We start from the raw sequence: 12,760 nt of genomic DNA, 5'->3' as shown, positions 1-12,760 counted from the left end.
AGAAAATAAAACGTTTTTAACTAATGTGGTAGTGACTCACTACCACCCAGTGTATGCAAATTAACGTTCCACTGACTTATTTTTTTCAAGAAAGAAACAAGATTTATGGCAAGATGTCATTGGTCATCTGAACTGTGACTCAGCAGTTTCTGTCTCTGAAACTCAAACTGCTGCGTAATATATGTTTTCCCCTAATTTTGTTAGGGCATTATATGTTTTATGTGATAGTTCTATCAAAGTCTCTAAACAGCTATCAGATATATGTGAGTTTATCAAAGAGTTTCTGACAGTTTCTGCTTTATAAATATTGACACTAAGCACTAAGTAATGTGTAGAATTGTTGAATCAATTTGTTGTACACCTTAAACTAACATAACATTGTTAATTATACTTTAATAAAAATAAAATAAAACATATTGATAGTAAGTTATATGGCATAGAAAGTTCACAGGTATTTTATCTTTGCTCTATATAATGGTCTTAGCCTTGAAATCTGCTTTGCCTGAAATTAATATTGCCAATTCTGGTTTCCTTTTGTTTGTACTTGCCAACAAAAATACATTCTTGTTCGCTTTTAATTTTTAAGATCCAGTGTCATTTTGTATCTTATAAGCAATATATGTGTAAATTTTATATTGTAATTTAATTAGAGAGTATTTCTATCTTAATTAGTTTTAACAATTTGTATTTATTGTTAGAACTGATTTTTCATTGCCTTCATGCCTTTTTTGATGTTTTTTTGTTCCCTTAAAGACACGTGTTTTTTATACATTGCTTGTGTTTTTATCATTAGTCTTTTAGAAAATATAAACATTAGAAACTTTTGCAATATACATGGCAAATGTTTACACAGATGTAATAGGTATTCAAGTTATTTTTCAAAAGGTAACATGGATGACATGTTTTTTGAGTTAGTAATACTCAAATCTCTCTGTTGCCTTCATTAAGAAATAAATAAAGATTTGAACAAAATCTTTTTTTCTCCAAATATTTGGGGCATTATTCTATAGTCTCTTAGCATTTGCTTTAAAAACACTGAAGTTAGCTCGATTTTCCTCTCTTTTATAAGTAAACGAACTAAACAACAATGTAAGAGATGTTTAAATACTTATGATTCAAAATAGGTCTACATAAGAATTTCTTTTTAACTTTTTGTGCCTGGAACATTCTGGACTTTCAGTCTTTATAATCAGGTCTTTCATTGACTCAGGAAGATTTTCTTCAATTATGTCTGATTATTTATTGTGTTTGGGTCATAGCGATGTCTTTCTCTGGTATATCTAAAATTGTTAGGTTTGATCATTTTTCTGAGTATGTCTTTCATCTTTTTTTTTTAATCTATTCCCTGCATTTCAGGGAAATTTTTCTTATTTGTTTTCTGTGTAACCAAATCAATTTTTTAGTGTCAATCCTGCTCTTTTTGATTTCCAGGAAGAATTTTTGATTCTGCTATTGCATTTCTAGTTCTTTTTTTTTATTATCAGTTTTTTTTCTTTTTTCTTTTCTTTATCATGACCATTTTCCCCTACAGTTGTCTTCATTTCTACTACTTTCCCTGAGACTCTGCTCCCATTTTGCAGAAGTTTCATCTTCTTGCAACCTTAAGGATATGATTTTCTATTCGTTTCAATGTAAATCATTTCACAGTTGGCATTATTCTCCTGAGTCTTCAGGGTAGTGTTTCGCTTGCTCTGCCAAACTTTTCAAAGACCTCTGTGTAAGCTATTTCCCTTTATTCATCCCCAAAATGAAGAGGGATGTAGCCTAACCCAGTTCTTGCCATATGACAAACTTTGTCTTCATTTTCCCATGGGCATTGCTCACTTTGCGTTCTGAGATTTCAATGATCTTGATGTACCTGGCTCTCAATCCAATTTCCAGTGCCCAGAAGATATTCACTTTGAGAAACTCTGATGTACCAAATTGGAACCTTCCCCCACCCCATAGCTTGGTTTTATGATGCTCTAAATCAATAAGGAATATGTAAAACTGTAATCACTGTGCACCATGGCAAAGATTCTTCTGGTCTCTTCAACTGCAGAAAGGTAGCATCAGTTACCTGTCTATGTTGTTGCAAATAGCTTTCTGGAAGATTTCTGGTCTCTTCTAAATATAAGATATATAATAATAGAAAAGGAGATAAGTAAGAAAGTCATGGCTATCTCATAAAAGCTCCCCACTAGTAAGCAGATGGCTGTTGTGTTTTCTGTGAGGCCCACACCTGATGATTTTGAGCCACCGAAGCCCTCCATTTCATAAAGGAAGCATAAAATGACCTTTTTTTATTACACTGGCAGATTATTTTCTGTAACTGACAGCAATGCATCTGTAGATCACAAATTGTACTTTTCAAGCAAGTGAATCACCCTTATAATTAGGTGAGATTCTAAACAGAGTTGGAAAACAACAAAATGTTAGTCTTGATTTGATTTGTTATTGTGAGCCTTCATCATTTTTTGTGTTCGTATCATTTTACCAACAAGTTGAGAATTACAGCATCACAGACCACTAGCCAGATATCACCTTAAGACAGAAATTATACCTTGATTACGACACACCGCCCCCAAAACCCCTCCCCAAAACCTGTTTTAAAAAAATAGAATCAAACCTGATTATGTGACTTTTGCTCACCAAGTTTAGCATGGGATGACATGAAGTTGTTTCTAAAAAGTTAACTCACCTGTAACAGGCAAAGTATTGGCAACATGGATTGAATCAAAATGCAGGCCAATCAATATGCTGAGCTCCAAGGATTCTTTGAGCCATGGCTGTATTAAAAGAGTGAGTTGAAGACTTTCCATGAACTATTCTGAAGAGAACTGCTCTCATTTGTATGCTGAAGTTCTAGTAAGTTGTTAAAAATTCAATCACATTACTTTATAGCCACACCTTTACCTAGGTGTTTCTTTTCCACTCAGACACTGCCTCATTAACCACCATTAATCAAGCACCTATGTTGATGTTCCTTGGCCTAATCTTTACCTTCTTTGGGATAAAAATTTTATTTTTCTGAGTTTCCTGATCATCTAAGGTTGGTATGCCAATTATTAAGCTATTCTTTCTCAGCTCCAAACCTAATCTTCTATAGTCTGCTTTATGATGCTGGGACTGGAATTTCTAGCTGCTCTCTTTTAGGTTTTGTCCATACAGGGTGCTAGAGGGAGATGCAAGGCTGAAGGCGGAAGAAGGCTCATGCTCCTTCCTATTTACTTCCCGTTTGTTTCTTGGGGTTCCCTATCTGCTTCCTGTTCCTGTGAGAGTTACCCCAACCTCACTTCTTAATCCCAGAAGTGGCAGTCCCTTCCTGTAGCAGCAGCTGAATATAGTTTGCAGTTTTTCCAACACTTGCAGAACCCATCTCATCACACCCCACCTAGCAACATCAGCACCAGACAGTAATACCCCCTTTTCAGGTGGCTGGGTCCAGGCCCCCACAAGGTGTCTTCTTTCAGCACATAGACACTAGGGTTGCTCAACGGGTGTCCATTCCTCAAGCATCTGTGTTCCATCCTATGCTGGTTTAGTAATTTCAACATCTTCCCTTTATTCCCTCATGCCAAGGATGGTAGCTATGTCCTGAAATTCCTACCTCCATGATACCTCACATATTTCTTTTTCCTCTTCAGGTAACATTATGGGCTGAATTGTGTCCCACCCCCAAAAGAGGCTGAAGTCCTAACTCCTAGTTCTTCTGAATGTGACCTTACTTGGAAATAGAGTCCTTGCAGATGATTAAGTTAAGACGAGGTCATTACAATGGGCCTTAATTCAACAGAAGGAAGACAATGTGAATACACAAGGACAACACCATCTAGAAGCCAAGGAAAGCCTGAGGCTACCAGAAGCTAGGGGAGAGGCATGGAATAGATTCTTCCTCATGACCCTCAGAAGAAATTTACTGTGATGACAACTTGATTTAGATCTCTGGCCTTCAGAACTATGAAACAATAAATTTCTGTTGTTTAAGCCACCCAGTTGGAGATACTTTGATATAGCAGCCCCAGGAAGCTACCAATACAGAGAGCAAGTTAATAGTTTTATACCTAACAATTTCTACGTTAAATTCTGCTGTCAAAATAACTGGTAGGGTTTCTGTCTCCTGACTAGACCCTGACTGATACACTTGGCTTTCCCCCAGAAGCAGACCCCACAAGAACTGTATGAATGTAAGTAGTTTATTTGGGAGTAATTTCTTTTGGAGGTGAGTACAAGAGATGGGGAGGGAAAGGAAGGAAATGCAGGGTGGCTTAATGAAGTTACTGCTATGAGCCATTAGGTCTTAAGGCTATCAGGGACCTCAGGTAACTCTGTAGAACATGATTCAAAATTGTACCATCCAAGGGGTGGTGAAACTGGAGTGTTTATCCATCACCTCCTGTCCTGCATTACCTGAAGGCTAGTTTTGGAAAAATCAAGTCCCCAGCATTTCCAGCTTTCCTTGTACATAGACCAAGCATACACTTGTGGCAAGAGAGAGCCCTTGGGCAGAGGGTTGCAGGTGCTTATGGCAAGAAGTTGTGGGCATACATGGGAGTGGTGAAAACAAGAATAAACGTGGGTACCAACAACATCTGCCACATTGACTGCTAAGTCTTCAAGTTCTAGCTACTCAATACCCAAAGATGCCTTAAGAGACACAGGAGATTATGAAATGTGGGCACCTTTCATTTTGCAAAAGGACTGCAGTGAAGCAGGAGCACTATTGCCCTTGCAAATTGAGAGCATCAGTAGAGCTGTACAACACAATGCAATGAACTGCCCTTTGCACTTGCTGTCTGAATTCATCTAAGGTATGAAGATAGATTATGAAGATCTATTTAAACTATTCTGTTTATAGTTCTTATCCTTTAACCACTCTTCAGTGATTTGACAGAACCATGGAATTATAAGAACTAGAAAAAACCTTGGAGCTAGTCTGAAAATTTTCAAAAAACAAAACAAAACATAGACTCAGAAACCTTTGTACAAATAAAATCTCACAATATAAAAAACTGATGAAGTGAAGTCATCTGGTTGACACTTGTGAAGAGCAAGTGTTGGAGTAGCTCTTACTTCTTGGTTGCCTTCTCATCCCACTGGCACCCCTGAAGGGAGGTCACAGATAGTGCTCATTCCGTGCTCATGCAGTCCAGTTTGCAAAATCAGTTATCTACTCCCAACTTCTTATGTTAATGGAGAGACAATTTAGAATTCTCTGTCCCCAAAGTGTGCAAGATAATATCCATGCTACCTAACATTGATTTTAGCTTTCTTTTAAAAGTCCTCATAATTTGGATCATATCAATTCAGAGTGGCTGACTGGGCATTCACTTGAATGCTATTACTGAAAATGGGATTCAAAACAAATTGCAAAGCAAATTCATTAGATTAAAATAAAAAGGTATGATGACCACTTGAAACTCATTCTAATCACTTTACAGAATGAGCTTTCATATTTTTTGAACTGGAAAAAACATTTAAGTGGAGGGGTAGAACTGAAGAATGGGTTAGTAGAAAGAACCGGAAGATATAGATGTAGTAAGTAGATCTTGAAGAAAAACTAACTTATCATATATTTGGATAAGCTTCCTGAAGGTATGAAGTCCAGAATGAGAAGAGCAGATGCCACAAAATGGGCCTTAGAAACCAACTACAGTTAATGAAGGAGAAAAGTTAACTAAGATATAGAAGAATCAAACAAATAAGAAAAAAAAAACACACACACACACGCATCAATGTAGTGTACTAGAATGTAGGGGAGGAAAGAGATTTAGAAGTTAAATTATTTAATATAACATAGCTGAGTAGCTAAGAATTAAAGTTGAATTAGTACCATTGACTTTGGCCAATGGTACTTAGTCCTATGGTGATCTTAAATGATGCAGTTCTAATGAATGGTGATGTGATGTGGATTCCAGAGGGTTCTAAGGAACATAGCTAAGGCCTCCTATTGAAATCTTCACTAATTTAAAAAAAAAAAACTAAAAAGTAACTATTTTTTTATGAAGTTGCTTTTGAGGAATCTTGTGTCAAACCTCAGTGTTACCTATAGGCTACTTTTTCTCTTGATTTTCCTTGTAGCCAAGATTATGGGGAATTGTGATGAATCTCTGATTCATCTTGAGACTCTCTTATTTTATTTTATTTTACTTTATTTTATTTTATTTCATTCTTATCTTTGAAGCTCTCCTATTTACGTCTGCACCACTACTTGTTTTCTTGGTACAATTATGTTTTATGCTTTCTATGAGAGAGTTAGACTGCTTTCTATGAGAGAATTGTTTTGGATCCTCAGAGCATGGCTTCATTATGGACAAAATTCTTTAATTTCATAATTTGTTCAGTTTTGTGTTTATTGAAAAGTCCTAATTGAAGTATATAAAAAGGCCAACAGCAAGCATCGGTGGTAGTTTCCACTATTTAAGTTTTTCAGAAGAATTCAGCATGTTCGAATGCATCCTTCACTAGCACTTCAATGTACACATCTGTACTCTAGCCAACTGATAATAATCGTCTTTTTTTAACATATAATGTATTATTTGTTTCAGGGGTACAGGTCTGTGAATCATCAGTCTTACAATTCACAGCATTTACCATAACACATACCCTGCCCAATGTCCATCACCCAGCCACCCTATCCCTCCCCTCACCCCCCAGCAACCCTCTGTTTGTTTCCAGAGATTAAGAGTCTCTATGGTTTGTTTCCTTCCCATCTTGTTCATTTTTCCCTCCCTGCGCTCCATGACGCCCTGCCCTGCCTTTCAAATTCTTCATGTAAGAGAGATCGTACAATAATTGTCTTTCTCTAATTGATTTATTTCACTTAGCATAATACCCTCTAGTTCCAACCACGTCATTGCAGATGGCAAGGTTTCATTTTTGTTGATGGCTGCATGGTATTCTATTGTAGGTGTGTATCACTTCTTCTTTATCCATTCATCTGTTGATGGACATCTAGGCCCTTTCCATAGTTTAGCTAATGTGGACATTGCTGCTATAAACATTTGGGTACATATGCCCCTCGGATCAATACATTTGTATCTTTAGAGTAAATTCCTAGTAGTGCAATTGTTAGGTCATAGGGTAACTCTATTTTCAACTTTTTGAGGAACCTCCATGCTGTTTTCCAGAATGGCTGCACCAGCTAGCACTTTCACCAACAGTAATGAGGGTTCCCCTTTCTCCACATCCTCATCAACACCTGTCATTTCCTGACAGGTTAATTTTAGCCATTCTGGCTGGTGTAAGGTGGTATCTCACTGTAGTTTTGATTTGTATCTCCCTGATGCCAAGTGATGTGGAGCACTTTTTCATGTGTCTGTTGGCCATTTAAAAAATAGAATAAGCAAAAAATAAAGTTTAAAAAATTTAACTTTGAAAGACTAAAGAATCATGGGGTAAAAGCCATGAATTTTATGTATTGCTCCCCTGGCTCTGGAGTTCTGCAGTTCTCATTGATTGGTAAACTTGATCTTGGCTGGATGTTCTTGATGATCTTCTTGGGGAGGGGCCTGTTGCTGTGATTCTCAAATGTCTTTGCCTGAGGCAGAATTGCACTGCCCTTTCCAGGGGCCAGACTAAGTAATCTGCTCAGGTTTGCTCTCGGGAACTTTTTTCCCTGAACGCTTTCCGTACTGCTTTGGGAGGTGGGAATTAAGATGGCGGCCTCCCAATCTCTGGCCAGGAGGAGCCAAGAGCTCAGGGCCCCACTCCTCAGTGCACCCTCAGAGAAAAACAGTCAATCACTCCCGTCTTCCTGGTCTCCAGCTGCACTCTGTGCTCACCCAGCCTGTGACCGAGCATTTCTTTCTCTGGCACATAGCTCCGTTTGGAGTCTCCAAACCCAGCATACCTGCAACACGCTCCCATGTCACTCCCCTTGTGGGGGAGGAAGGTGAGTCTCCCTGGATTTGCCACTTGTGGGTCTCTCCTCCAAGAGTAGTGGTCCGACTGTGCCTTGGATCATGGTTTAAGGTAACCCCAAGCTGCGAGCCCACTCCTTGGCTGTGTCTCTGCAGTGGCTTCCCCATTCCAATACCTGCTGCTCTGCTGCACTTAGACACCCGGGTCTTTTTGTGACCCTGAGGGACCTGAGACCACACTGTCTCTGCAAGGGTTCCACTCCCTGCTTCGCCACTAGGGTGACATTGCTCAGTGGTGCAGACTTGTAAAAGTTACGATTTTGTGCTCTGCTGCTCTACCGTTTGCTGGGAGCTAGCCCCTTCCCTCATGGTCTATCTTCCCGTATATCACCTCGGATTCACTTCTCTCCATGTCCTACCTTCCAGAATGTGGTCGCTTTTCTGCTCCTAGAATTGCTGTTCTTCTTCTCTCCAATCTCCTGTTGAGTTTGTAGGTGTTCAGAATGGTTTGATAACTATATAGCTGAATTCCTGGGATCCCACAGAATTTAGGTGTCCTACTCCTCCACCATCTTGCTCCTTCCCCTGACAATAATTCTTGTGGGCTGGTCAAACCTTAGTCAGAGTCAGCCTGGCTCCAAAAAATTGATACTTTAGTACTTTTGAGAATTACAGTGCTGTTCTTCGATCTGCATATTCTCAGATCACAGTGCTTTGAAACTGGAGCTCAATCACAAGGAAAAGTTCAGAAGGAACTCAAACACCTGGAAGCTAAAGACCACCTTGCTTAAGAATGCTTGGATCAACCAGGAGATCAAAGAAGAACTGAAACAATTCATGGAAACCAATGAGAATGAAGACACTTCAGTCCAAAACCTATGGGATACAGCAAAGGTGTATTTTCCCTAAGGGGAAAATACATAGCCATACAAGCCTCCCTCAAAAAAATTGAAAAATCCAGAACACACCAGTTGTCTCTACACCTTAAAGAACTGGAGAATCAACAACAAATCAAACCAACTCCACACATAAGAAGGGAAATCATCAAGATTAGAGCTGAGATCAATGAAGTAGAAACCAGAGATACAGTAGAACGTATCAATGAAACTAGAAGCTGGTTTTTTGAAAGAATCAATAAGATCGATAAACCATTGGCCTCACTAATCCAAAAGAAAAGAGAGAAAGCCCAAATTCATAAAATTATGAATGAAAAGGGAGAGATCACAACTAACACCAAGGAAGTAGAAACAATCATCAGAAGTTATTATCAACAGTTATATGCCAATAAGCTTAGCAACCTACATGAAATGGATGCATTCCTGGAAAAATATAAACTACCAAAATTGAACCAGGAAGAAATCGACAACCTGAATAGACCGATATCTAATAACGAGATTGAAGCAGTGATCAAAAACCTCCCAAAAAACAAGAGCCCAGGACCTGACAGATTCCCTGGGGAATTCTACCAAACCTTCAAAGAAGAAATAACACCTATTCTCCTGAAGCTGTTTCAAAAAATTGAAGCAGAAGGAAAACTTCCAGACTCTTTCTATGAAGCCAGCATTACCCTGATCCCCAAACCAGGCAAAGACCCTACCAAAAAGGAGAATTTTAGACCAATATCATTGATGAATATGGATGCTAAGATTCTCAACAAGATCCTAGCCAACAGGATCCAACAGCACATTAAAAAGATTATCCACCATGATCAGGTGGGATTCATCCCTGGGCTACAAGGATGGTTCAACATTCGCAAATCAATCAATGTGATACAACAAATTAATATGAGAAGAGAGAAGAACCACATGGTCCTCTCAATTGATGCAGAAAAAGCATTTGACAAAATCCAGCATCCGTTCCTGATTAAAATGCTTCAAAGTATAGGGATAGAGGGAACATCCCTGTTCTTCAAAGTTCTAAGAGTGGTTATAGGGAGCCAAATCCCAACCAAGCCTTTCACTAAAACAGAAAGGCTCCCTCATTTTCTTGCTGCTCCATAGAGGAATGATCATGCTTCTTTCTCTATTTCCCTACTTCTTCTCCATCCTTGCCCATCTGCATTCCATAAGTAATGAAGACCACCATTTTCCTAGCCCTCAAGCAAGAGACTCTGGCATGATCCATGCCTATTCACTGCTTTGCATCCCTGTGGGTGCAAATTAAATTCTGTTTCTTCTGCTTTCACACTTATTCTGGTTATATATTGCTCCATAACATAACACCCCAAACTTGGTGGCATAAGGTATGACCTTTTAACACTCAAAGATTCTGTGGGTCAGCAATTTGGACTGGGCTGGGCAGGGATGGCTAATCTATATGCTGCGGTTTGGGGGCACAAAGATTTTGATTCAGCTGGAAGTGACTCAAACAACTATAGTTTGGAATTTTCTGGAGGCTTCATCCTCTGAGTAGGATGACTCCAAGGCTGGGCTTGGTTGGAACTGTTGACTGGAGAGTCTATGCAGGCCTCTCAGTGTGGCTGGGTCTTCTCACAGCATGGAACCTGGGTTTGAAGAGGCATTAAGGGAACCAGGCAGAAGTACATGGTCTCTTTGGACTCAGCCTCAGATATCACACAGAATTGCTTTCATTACACTCCTTTGAGTGTAATGAAAGGCCAACCCAGATTCAAGGAGAGGGACACCTTGATGGTGGAGTGGCAAGTTCTCATTGAGGAAGAACTTGTGGGATGAGAGATATTGTCGTCACCATCCCTGGAAAAGGAAAACTTGCTACAACACTTTTGATGGTCATTTTTGCTGTTTTCTGACTACTCAGAAAAACCTCTCACCTGAGCCCTGGCTGTCTTCCAACCACAGAGCAATAACCACCTCCACCACACCCTATTTCATTCCTTTTTTTTTTCTTTTTAACACAAACTTATCATTTTGTATTTCTGTAATTCCAACATGGGTCTCACCAGGCTAAAACCAACCTGTCTGCAGGGCTGTATTCTTTTCTGCTGGCTCCAAAGCAGAACCCATTCTTTGTTCCTGCAGGTTGCCGGCTGACTTCAGATTTTTGTGTTTAGAGGACTGAGATCCCATTTCCTTACTGGATGTCAGCTGAGGACTGTTCTCAACTTCCAGAGTTCTCTTGAATTCCTTGGCTCACAGCCCCCCTTCCCCTATGTTCAAAGCCAGCAAATTGTGAATGGTTTTGTCCCTCTCACACGTTGAACATCTTCTGCCTCTTCTTCCACAGCATCTCCCCAACCTCCTTCTTCTGTCTTCTTCCACTTTTAAGGCCTCATGTGATTACACTGAGCCTATCCAGATAATCCAGGATAATCTCCTTATTTTAAGAACTGTAAAATTAGGGGTGCCTGGGTGGCCCATTCTGTTAAGTGTCCAACTCTTGATTTTGGCTCAGGTCATGACCTGGGTGGAGCAGTCATGCTCCCCACCTACCCTCAGGCTCCAGATTCAGCAGGGAATTTGCTTGAAATTTTCTCTCTCTGTCCCTCTCACTCTGTCCCCTATCCCTCTCTCTAAAATAAATAAATAAATCTTCTTTTTAAAAGATCTGTAAAACTGTAAAATTGCAAGGCCCCTTTTGTCAGATAATGTAACATACAAAAACAGAACACCAGGGACTATAGTTTAGCTATCTTGGGTTAGGGGACAGCATTATTCAGTCTACCACAGTGATCCCAGATGACAGCACTACATCTCTCTTTCATTTTTTTATTATTCCAGGAAATACACATATATCATAACATTTGCCAGTTTTAGTGTACAATTCAGTGGCATTAAACACATACACAATGTTGTACAACCATCGCTACCACCTATTTTCAAAACCCTTTCATCACCTCAAACAGAAACTCTGTAGCCATTAAGCAATGACTCCCTCCCCCGTGTAATTGCTCACTTAATTTTTGTCTGTATGAATTTGCCTACTCTAGATATTTCATAAAAGTGGAATCATACAATATTTGTCCTTTTGTGTCTGACTTCACATAGCATAACATTTCTAAGGTTCACCCATGTTGTAGCATGGATCAGAACTTTTTTCCTTTTTATGGCTGAATAATAGCCTAATGTATGTATGTACCACATTTTGTTATCCATTCATCTGTGATTAACACTTGGGTTGATTCCATCTTTTGGCTATTGTGAGTCATGATGTTATAGACATGGATGTGCAAGTATCCATTTGAAACCCACAATTCAATTCTTTTGGATAAATACCTAGGAGTAGAATTGCAGGGTCATGTGGCGATTCTGTATTTAACTTTTTGAGGAAAGGCCAGATTATTTTCCACAGCAACTGCACTATTTTACATTCTCATCAGCAATGTGTGAGGGTTCTAATTTCTCCACGTCCTCACCAACACTCCTTATTTTCCATTTTTTTAAAATAACCATCCTAGCAGGTGTGAAGTGGTCTCTTATCATAGTTTTGTTTCACAAAACCTAATGACCAGTGATGTTGAGCACCTTTTCATGTGCTGACTTATAGATCTTCTTTGGAGAAATGTCTATTCTAGTCCTTTGCCCATTATTAAACTGGGGTTGTTTGTCTTTTGTAGTTCAGTTGCTTCTTTATATGTTCTGGATATTAAATTCTTATCAGATATGTAATTTGCTAATAGATTTTCTCCCATTGTGTGGACTGCCTTTTCACTCTCTAGTAGTGTCTTTTGATGTACGAAAGTTTTTAAGTTTGGTGAAATACAATTTATCTATTTTTTCTTTTAACACCTTTGTTTTGGTGTCATATTTAAGAAACCATCACCAAACCCAAGGTTATGCAGAAATTCCCCTATGTTTTATTCTAAGAGTTTTGTCAATTTTGCTCACATTATATTTAAGTCTTTGAACTATTTTCAGTTAATTTTTATATATGATGTAAGGTAGGGTCCAACTTCATTCTGTTGTGTGTAAATAGCAAGTTGTCCCAGTACCATTTGCTCA

This window comes from Mustela erminea, chromosome X, assembly GCF_009829155.1.
Source record: "Mustela erminea isolate mMusErm1 chromosome X, mMusErm1.Pri, whole genome shotgun sequence".
NCBI classification, from domain to species: Eukaryota; Metazoa; Chordata; class Mammalia; order Carnivora; family Mustelidae; genus Mustela; species Mustela erminea.
The sequence above is the reverse complement of the archived record's forward strand: the minus strand, read 5'-3'. Positions refer to the sequence as shown.